The sequence below is a fragment of the Macaca mulatta genome, chromosome 4 (genome assembly GCF_049350105.2).
Source record: "Macaca mulatta isolate MMU2019108-1 chromosome 4, T2T-MMU8v2.0, whole genome shotgun sequence".
Classification (NCBI taxonomy): Eukaryota; Metazoa; Chordata; class Mammalia; order Primates; family Cercopithecidae; genus Macaca; species Macaca mulatta.
The window spans coordinates 164,578,936-164,589,268 of NC_133409.1; the positions used below are offsets into that span (position 1 = coordinate 164,578,936).

The window sequence follows — 10,333 nt, forward strand, 5'->3', positions numbered from 1 at the left end:
CATCATTCTCATTTTAGGCCTGTAGACTCTGCCTCCTCAGCAATACTCCCACTTCCTAACAGAAAGGCCCCAAGCTATTATATGTGGGTGTTAGATTGAACATTAGCAGATGCTGCTCCACACCCTCCCCACAGCCCACAAGAAGTAGCTGGGTGAAATCTAGGGCTAGGGACACCTGGCGATGCCTTGCACAGGTGGTTAGCAGGAGCAAGATGTCCAAAGAAAAAACTGCTTCCAAGTCTGCCTTCTGTATCTTCTCATGAGACGCAAGAGGCATATCTTGGGAATCTCTGCCCCAGTGGAAACTTTTCTAAACTTAGGAACTATTCCTGCCCCGTCCCTCGGCTAGAGTCCCTGTCTCTAATCCTAATTCTCGATGTTAAGAATGGGGCCTACAAATGGATTATGTCACATTCTCTCCATTTTATAGATTAAATGCTGTCATCTTTTCATGTTCCTTAACTAGCCTCTAAAAGTAAAATCCAGCCCTGTCCTTTATAAAGAACTGGATTGGATTTGTCTCTTAAAGTTGTATATCCCCCATGCTCAGGCTACCTGCCTCCGTGGAAATAAGAGAAGAATTCCATAACTCACTCATGTTCTGAGAAGACTGCTGGCCAGGGAGGATGTACATAGTCTCATCCATATGCCACCATGCTCAAAATTGTACCATTGGTGACAGACTGAGCATATATTTCATTGGTGCCCACAACTGGTGGCAGGCACTTGGTAGGTTAGTGGTATGAAGATAACTAAATTGGTTCTTACCCTCAAATACTCAGAGTCTACTGGAGGGATCCCTCCTTTGGAAGGAATTACTGTTCTTTCTTTCTGTCTCTCTTAATATGCAACTATTCATGGGTATAATTAATAGCATAGCATACCATGAGGTGCACATCAGATCTTTCCGGGCAATCCTAGTTTCTTGGGGAAAAGACAACTTTTTTTTTTATACTTTACGTTCTAGGGTACATGTGCACAACATGCAGGTTTGTTACATATGTATACATGTGCCATGTTGGTGTGCTGCACCCATTAACTCATCATTTACATTAGGTATATCTCCTAATGCTATCCCTCCCCCCTCCCCCCACCCCACAATAGGCCCTGGTGTGTGATGTTCCCCTTCCTGTGTCCAAGTGTTCTTATTGCCCAATTCCCACCTATGAGTGAGAACATGCAGTGTTTGGTTTTCTGTTCTTGCGATAGTTTGCTCAGAATGATGGTTTCCAGCTGCATCCATGTCCCTACAAAGGACACAAACTCATCCTTTTTTATGGCTGCATAGTATTCCATGGTATATATGTGCCACATTTCCTTAATCCAGTCTCTCACTGATGGATATTTGGGTTGGTTCTAAGTCTTTGCTATTGTGAATAGTGCTGCAATAAACATCCGTGTGCATGTGTCTTTATAGCAGCATGACTTATAATCCTTTGGGTATATACCCAGTAATGGGACGGCTGGGTCAAATGGTATTTCTGGTTCTAGATCCTTAAGGAATCACCACACAGTCTTCCATAATGGTTGAACTAGTTTACAGTCCCACCAACAGTGTAAAAGTGTTCCTATTTCTCCACATCCTCTCCAGCATCTGTTGTTTCCTGACTTTTTAATGATCGCCATTCTAACTGGTGTGAGATGGTATCTCATTGTGGTTTTGATTTGCATTTCTCTGATGGCCAGTGATGATAAGCATTTTTTCATGTGTCTGTTGGCTGCATAAATGGGAAAAGACAACTTTTAAAAAGTCCTCATAAACCACTGAAATGAGTACAATGACCTACGCACACCCTAGTTTGATAAAAAACTCAATTCTGTTACCCGAAAGACTCACTTCACTACAACCATTGCCCTTCTTCAACCAAGAGCCATTTGTCTGCCATTACTTGAACAGAGCAGCAGATGGCACCAGAAAACTGCAGCATGAGAGGAACTGCACAAGCATTCCTGGCTTCCAACGTTCCCTTTCTTCTCAGGGAGTCAGCATTTCACATAAGAGTGCCTCAAATTTGTCCTCAGGGGTATTATTTTCCTCAGAGAAGAGCTGGAGAAATAAACTGATATTCCAGTAAGAGAAGCACCCACCATCGTCATTGTCAACAGTAAGATTTGGTGCAAGGGAGAGCCATATTGCTTCCGGGCAACTTCATGACTTTCCAAGTGAGTAATCTTAAGCAACTCCGCGTTCTTATTTCCTCATCTACTAGAGGAATTAGAGTCAGAATTTCATCTAGCACCCTGAGAGGAACACATGAGAACCTAATGCCGTGCTGGATTTGAAAGGTTTTTGTAAACTGCGATAGGTTATTCATTAATTACCATTAGCACACATTTCCCTCTGAGATCAGAGTGCATCTGGGGCGACACAAGCTGAGGCGGAAAAGCATTTTCTCTGCAGAAGCATGAGGTGCTCTGCCTGGTAATGCGGTGTTTCCACCGTGCTGGGCCAACACACTCAATAGCATACAGAGAGGGAACAGAAGTGCTATTCAGCTTCTGGATACCAGGGATTTGCCTTCCCAGCTCTCTGGTTAACATCTCACCCCTGCCTCAATTCCAGTCTCAGGCAGACAGCCTGGGGCACTCATTCCCTGTCCTCTCAGCAAATCCCAGTGAAACTAAAACCAAAGCAAAGTGATGAAGAAGAAGAGTCTCTAAAGCCCTCTGTTCCACATCCTGATTTCGATTTTCCCTTTCCAGATAATTCCGTGCCATCATTTTTACCCAGGCTGCCCCGTCAGAAGGAAAATGAACAGGAAAAGGAATAGATAGCTTAACATGCTACCTCTTCAAGAAATATCTATATTTTAAATGAGAATTGTGGTGAAAGAACCATGTTTCATCTAAAGGAAAAAGTAACAATCAAATGTGAGCGCCTGTAGGGAGAGTTTTTAAGTCACCAGCTCCTCCCACTAAAAAAAAAAAAAATAGTCATCTCTCATAGATTTTAACACAAGGCCCAGATAGCTTTTCACCCTTTCTGCCCCTCAACTTCTTCCTTCTGGTCTATATAACTGATCACACTCTGTGAGAAGTGTCCACTCTGCTCTTTTTTCCCTCCATGCCTGTCAACAGCCACACTTTTTTTTTTTTTGAGACAGAGTCTTGCTCTGTCACCCAGGCTGGAGTGTAGTGGCGCAATCTCAGCTCCCTGCAATCTTTGAGTTCAAGTGATTCTCCTGCTTCGGTGTCCCAAATAGCTGGGATTACAGGCGCCTGCCACTATGCCCGGCTAATTTTTGTATTTTTAGTAGAGACAGGGTTTCGCCATGTTGACCACGCTGGTTTCAAACTCCTGACCTCACGTGATCCACCCGCCTCAGCCTCCCAAAGTGCTGGGATTACAGGCGTGAGCCACTGCGCCCGGCCAGCAGCCGCACTTTTAAATTTTCTGAACTTGTGCTCGTTTCCACGGCACATATACTACATTTTCTGACCTTTACCTCCCTGTTGAAGTTCTTCTCCCACCACACACACATGTGCTCAATAGAAATCAAGCTAGCCTCCATGTAAGCACCAAATCTGAACAATAATATTTTAACTCCGTGTAATACTTTATAATTGACAGAGTGTTTCCATTCAACAGGTAAACAGGGGAAGGGGAGGGGATGACATGTCGGAAATGGCCTGAGGTCCCAGGGCTAACCAGAAGCAGGATTCAGACTTCAATGCAGACCCCTGTCTCTCCGTGGTCCGAAGACCATTCCCTTCTAACATTAAGAGCTTTCCAGAAGCTGTGGAAAAGGAGTCTTGAAGAACAAAATGGTACTGCCAGGGGGGTGCCCTGATGTCCCACACCTGCACCTCCAGGCCCACAGACCTTCCATGGGGACCAAAGGTAATCATATCTACAGCCAGCATTGGTCGTCTCACTGCTGGCAACAGGGGAATGAGGATGAAGGTAGATGTTCTCTCAGTCCATTGCCACTGCCCTCTCTTGAATTCCCTTGAATACCTAAAACAAGGTGTACCTTGAGCTGAACAAAATTCAGAGTGACCTTCCTAAATCCCAGCTTCAATCTTGGACCTTGAATACCTTGAAAAACCCCAAGATAAGGGAGGAAAGAAGAGCTCTAAGCAGCAAAGAAATCAGGGCCTAAAACCATGTCCTTAATTCCTTATTTCTTAATCCTCCCTGAGGATGCACTGTATGGAAAGTACATTCTAGGCTGTTGTGTAAGAAGGGGAACCACCACATTCTTTTTATGTGTTTACTGGAATCCCCTAACGTGACTTAGCAGCATGCCCACCAACCGCTGCTCCTCCCCTCAGACTGTTCTTACAGAGCTTCCTTTTGGGCCTAGAACAGAGCTGCTGCGCTCCCGCTGGGTGGGCCGTCTTCTGACACATACACAAAAGCCTTGTTAGAGCTCCTTCCTTACTAGGGACAGCCCAAGGCCAAAAGAGAGATTCCCTGCCCCAAAACAGGGATGAAGAGCCCAGAACTTCTCTGTCACTGAGAGTTTCAACATGCGGCAGAAGTAACCTGGGATGGAGAGGAATTGAAAAGAGCTACTGAGAAGGGCCATTCCTCATGGGTCGGGGCGGGGGGTGGGGGGCACAGGGGCACAGGGAGGGCCATTCCTGCCAGTGGCCCTTCTAAGAAACTCTATAACATCCTTGTGAATGCTTTTGTCTGAGAGCTGGGAAAGTGGCCGTGGCTCTCCAGGGCATCCCATTCCCCATGCTAACCTCCAGGTTATATCCCTGAAGTGAATTCTTATCATTTTATGTTGTCTCAGCATCCATTTTGAATATAAATTTAACTTTCTCATACCAGAAGCAGGGCTTAGTTATCCTTGGCACAGTTTCTAGTTCTATACTCCCAAACCTAATCCCCCAATGTGGTCCATCCAGATATCTGCCTTATACAACTTCCTCCTGGTGACCCCCTGCCCAGTGACAGCTAGATACAGTGTGCTGGACAGGCCCTGCTGACTCCCACAGCCCACGTAGACTGTGCAGATGTGTCACAGTGACCACCACTCAATCACAGCATGACCTCCTGAACTCATGCCTGCTTGCGCTAAACCCACCAGGTAAAACTCCCACTGGAAACCTGCCTGGATAACACCGTGGACCCAGTAAAGTCATTGGTGCATGGATTCCATTCTCTCTCTGTCTTCATGTGCTCCCTGACCTCAGTGTGTGTCCTCTGGGCATGACATGTAACCTCCAGGACCTATAAGTAATAAAACCTTTATTTCCATCTTGCGTCCCCCTAATCAATGAAGGGCTGCCCTTCATCTTAAAGATCCTAAATTATAACAATCCCTTACCTAGAGATGATTTCACAGAAGTCATCCAAGAGCAGAAACAGAAATAAGGCATGCAGTTCATTTGATCATTCTTGAGGATATATCAGGAAGTCTTGTCAGCACAAAGGCGAGGCTGGTGGTAGTCCTGGGAATTATCAGCACCTGTGATTGAGCGGTTTCTCTGTGCATGGCACAGCACTCCTTAGGCTCCAAAGGCCTTGCTTCCAAAGGCCCAGTGGCTACCTTGTATACATGTACATACACGTGTATATGCAGACATATATTTTTATATATTTTTGTGTATATAAATGTACCTATCAGTATACATATAAATACCTAATATACAACACACATTTATAAATATGTTATGTTTATATAATTAGGTGTTTTATAAATACATATGTACCTTTAAATATGTATACGTATATATATATACACACATATACAATCCTTCATGACTGGGACTGCATAAAAACAAAAACAATACCCCACAGTATTAGAAATAAAACTTTCTAACTTTGTCAAGTAGGTTTGCATCTATTACTTTATTGTTTAATTCCAAAATTGTGAGGTTGGGCAGATACCATGATTAGCTCTATTTGACAGATAAGGAAATTAAACTTTCAATACAGTGTTTGTCTGAATCAAAATGAAACTCTAGGTTCAATGCTTTATTCATATCTTCATGTCCCTGACACATAGCTTTAAAATGTTGTATAGTTCGGAGTATAAACTTTTGATGTTTTATAAACCTTTCTTGGGAATTACTTTTGCTGACAATACCCCCCAGATTACCCTTAAGTCTCTATAATTGAAATAAACATAGAAATGAGTAAAAATCACTTGGATGCAACTCACCTTAAAATTACAATTTGGTCGATTTTTCTCAAATCTACCTGCACACTAGGAATCACCTGAGATCTTTTTTAAAACTTCAGTGTCTAGGATTCACATCTGATCAATTAGAGCAGACTACCTGGGAGGGAACAGGGCAAAGTATTTTCTAAAGCTCAACATGAGATTTTAATGTGCAACCGTGGACTTACATGGTTCGGGAGTGCACAGCCTCATCCAATGTACTGCATGATGCCAGATCATTTTGCACACAATTGTGTGTGTGGATGTCACATTTAGATAAACCAAACATCCTCAGGTCTACCTAGGGTCACCCTTTTCACAGTTATCTGCCATCTTCCATCGAATACCCTCCCTAATTTTTCCAGGCATCCAGAAGACATGTTCTCCTGGTTCATCCCACTCCGAATTCCTGCTATTGCTGATTTCTCAGTCTTACTTCTCACTTTGCTTCCTGTGGATACTGCTCTGATTTCTCATCCCATTCCCACACCTTTGGCCACCACCTTCCCTCCTCCTTTCCAGCATTCAAAGCAACACTCTATCACTACTACCTCATGAAACAAACTTTTACTAAAAGCTTAGGTTTAATAGAAAACTACAGCTCCTAAACAAAAACTTACCATTGAGTTTTAGGCAATGTTGTTCTCGAGGTTTCTGCCCCAGAGGATTCTCACTTTTTTTTTTTAATTGTCATCAACAGTTTTCTATGTTTCAATATCCAAGAGGTCTTTCCTGCTATCCTCCCACCTCTCATAGTCACAGGGGTCCTCACCACCTTTCTACCAAGCTATGACCCAAGAAAACTCACATTCCTGGCCAGGCATGGTGGCTCACACCTGTAATCCCAGGACTTTGGGAGGCTGACGCAGGAGGATCCCTTGAGCCCAGGAGCTCAAGACCAGCCTGGGGAACATAGTGAGACAGTGAGACCCCATCTCTACAAAAAAATTAAAAATTAGCCAGGCATGGTGGCGCACACTGTGATCATGCCACAGCACTCCAGCTTAGGTGACAGAGCAAGACCCTGTCTCTCAAAAACAAAAAAATTAAATTAAAATTTACTTAAAAAGCGCGCGCGCGTGTGTGTGTGTGTGTGTGTGTAAGATGTAAGATTAGGGGCCGAAAACCATCGGATGCCATGTAGACGAGTGGTTAGAACCCTACGTGAACAAAGCACATGCTGGGCAAGGGGTAGAGACTCCCTGAAAGAAGGGCTGGCCCTAAGACCTGAAGAAGCAGCCTGAGGGATCAGCAGTTCCAAGGGGGCAGTCAGAAAAGGCTGATCTGTGGCCCAGAAGTGAAGTGGCTGAGCACTGAGCCATTAGGGAATGTCCCCAGGCGAGTTTCATTTACCATCACCTGAGTCTTGCCTCAAACAATCAAAGATACTTGCCAAGAGCCCTTCACGACCTCTACCAGATGAGAGATCCTGTGAGAGGAAGGGGACTACCCTCCCAGGGCAGACACTGAGTAAAGTACCTGTAGCACAACAAGCCTTCAAGACAAGAGATGAAAGAATCCTTTGGACAAGATGTCTTTGGGACATCCCATCCATCTCCAAATTATGAAATTTTCCTAATCAGCTTCTAGTAGGGGAAGGAAGGCAGCCTTGGACTCAGGATCCTCAGGGTGCTAATGAGCAAACCAGGCAATTCTGGACCGTATGCATTAGCAGCTGTTGCACTGTGTGGCAGAATACACAACCCAATCAGAACGGTTTCAGGAACAAGGTCTCTTGCTCTGATAATCTAGAATTTCAAAGCTAGAAGAAACCCCAAGAAGTCATCTATTAATAATTCACCTCTTCATGACACTGATAAAGAAACTGGGGTTTGGCTGGGTATGGCGCCTCATGCCTATAATCCCAGCACTTTGGGAGTCCAAGGCAGGAGGATCTCTTGAGGCCAGAAGTTCGAGACCAGTCTGGGCAACATGGTGAAACTCCATCTCTACTAAAAATACAAAACAGCTGGGCATGGTGTCGCACGCCTGTAATCCCAGCTACTCAGGAGGCTGAGGCACGAGAATCGCTTGAACTCAGGAGGTAGAGGTTGCAGTCTGGGACATCCCATCCATCTCCAGATTATGAAATCTTCCTAATCAGCTTCTGGTAGGGAAAGGAAGGCAGCCTTGGACTCAGGATCCTCAGGGTGCTAATGAGCAAACCAGGCAATTCTGGACCGTATGCATTAGCAGCCGTTGCACTGTGTGGCAGAATACACAACCCAATTAGAACGGTTTCAGGAACAAGGTCTCTCGCTCTAAGTGATAATATAGAATTTCAAAGCTAGAAGAAAATCCAAGAAGTCATCTATTAATAATTCACCTCTTCATGACACTGATAAAGGAACTGGGGTTTGACTGGGTATGGCGGCTCATGCCTATAATCCCAGTACCTTGGGAGTCCAAGGCAGGAGGATCTCTTGAGGCCAGAAGTTCGAGACCAGTCTGGGCAACATGGTTAAAACCCCATCTCTACTAAAAATACAAAACAGCTAGGCATGGTGGCACTCGCCTGTAGTCCCAGCTACTCAGGAGGCTGAGACACGAGAATCGCTTCAACCCAGGAGGCAGAGGTTGCAGTGAGCTGAGATCGTGACACTGCACTCCAGTCCGAGCAACATAGAAAAAAAAAAAAAAAAAAAAGTGGAGGTCAAGGGGTAGAAGTGACTTGTTGGGTGCTCTTGACTTCTTAGTGGCACAACTGAGGCTACTTGGTCTCCTGGCTTCCCGTCAAAAGACCTTTTATGAACACATAACCTGCCATAAAACACATTGTTAATTAATCTTTCGTTTCCGTCTTATCAGAGGAAGCCTTAAGATGTTAGATAACCTGTATTTCAATAAAAAGAGAAGAAAATAACCGAGAAGAAAAATATGTTTCAAATCATAAATGCCGTTTCCTTCCTGGCTACACAGCTCACTCCTTCAGTCCTCCTCTGTAATACCACACCCTCCCCTCCCTCAGTATAGATCGCAATGCCTAAAGACAGAGAAGCTCTTCATACAATTGCCCATGAAAACTGCCTAGGGAAAGCTAATGTTCCAGTCCGACCCCAGAATGAATTAATAACAAAATTCAGTCTTGAATGCAACATGGCTTTAGTTTTGTTGACTTAAGAGATTTTATCCCAGCACATTTTCTAAGCTTTATTTATCACCTCTCTATCCACTACTAGCTCGGCTAGACGTGAAATCAATGCCAACCCTGCCTATTAAACCATGAGCTTGCAAAACTCCCAGCATTTTGCTAAAATACCAAGCCATCCTCAAAGGAAGCCTACCGCAACCGAAAAACAAAACAAAACATAGACTTTCCCAACCGGGGCATATTCAACAGAATCATGAATTGAGTGAGAGTCAGGAAGCCCAGACAGAGGCCCAGTTCTTTTGCCACTTGGCAAAAGACACTAGCCAGGGAGCTTTGCTTTCCTTACCTGAAATCAAGAAGGTTGGACTTGATAATCCCTAAGGTTCATCCGTCTACAAATTTCTATGATTCCATATAACTATATGGATATCCTCCATGGTATCTGGAGTGATGTGACTTAGGTTGGTTCAGCCAGAAGAATAGACAGGCTTCCAAGGGACGCCTTGGCAAAACACTTTAGAAAACTCCGTATTTCTGAGAAAGATTAATGTTGAAAAAAATGTGATCACCGGAGTTGGAATTTGCCCAGTAGCCCGCTTTACTTGGAAGACACAGAAGTCTCTTGGCCACAGGCTATTATTCAGGTTGTGGGAGTCTTTCTCCATAGCCCAAGTACCACATTCCCAGCACCACAACAAAGGCTTCATCTGATACTGACTCACAGGGCACTTTCCCTACCTAAACCCGCACACTGTTTTCCTTGGAACATTCTCTGCAAACATTTAACTACAACCCAACTCTGCTTATCTCAAATGAATGTACCAGGTCTGGCTCCTTCCGGTACACATGCAGAAAAGTAAACAGCTCACTGCTCCTTTATTCACGTCTTCCTGAGCAAGAAGGAAGAGGCAGTGAAGAATCAAAGAGGAGGAAGATGACACTAGAAATACTAAGTGGAAGAACCAAAGAAAGGGGAGAGTATGATTAAGGCAGTCACTTGAGAACTGAGTAGTGCCTTCTCTGCTACCAGTATGTTAAATTAACGATGGAAGCTGATGGATAAATTGTATGATTTGCACAGAGCAGCGTACATTTCTCAAGTGCATGCATTCAAGAGGCCTTA

At 44.3% G+C, this 10,333-nt stretch overlaps 1 long non-coding RNA gene across 2 annotated transcripts in view; it reads right to left on the minus strand.

Annotated features, from left to right (window-relative positions):
- Positions 1-10,055, minus strand: part of LOC144340558 (uncharacterized) — a 192,471-nt gene extending 182,416 nt beyond the window's left edge. Inside the window, exons 1-2 of one of the 2 annotated variants that reach the window (XR_013416806.1) lie at positions 9,557-10,055; positions 5,533-8,323 (exon numbers count right to left, since the gene is read on the minus strand). This is a non-coding gene — a long non-coding RNA (uncharacterized LOC144340558). Of the gene's footprint in view, positions 1-5,532; positions 8,324-9,556 lie in introns of those variants that run through there. The other variant, XR_013416807.1, reaches the window with a different exon arrangement.
- Positions 10,056-10,333: the final 278 nt, after the last annotated feature.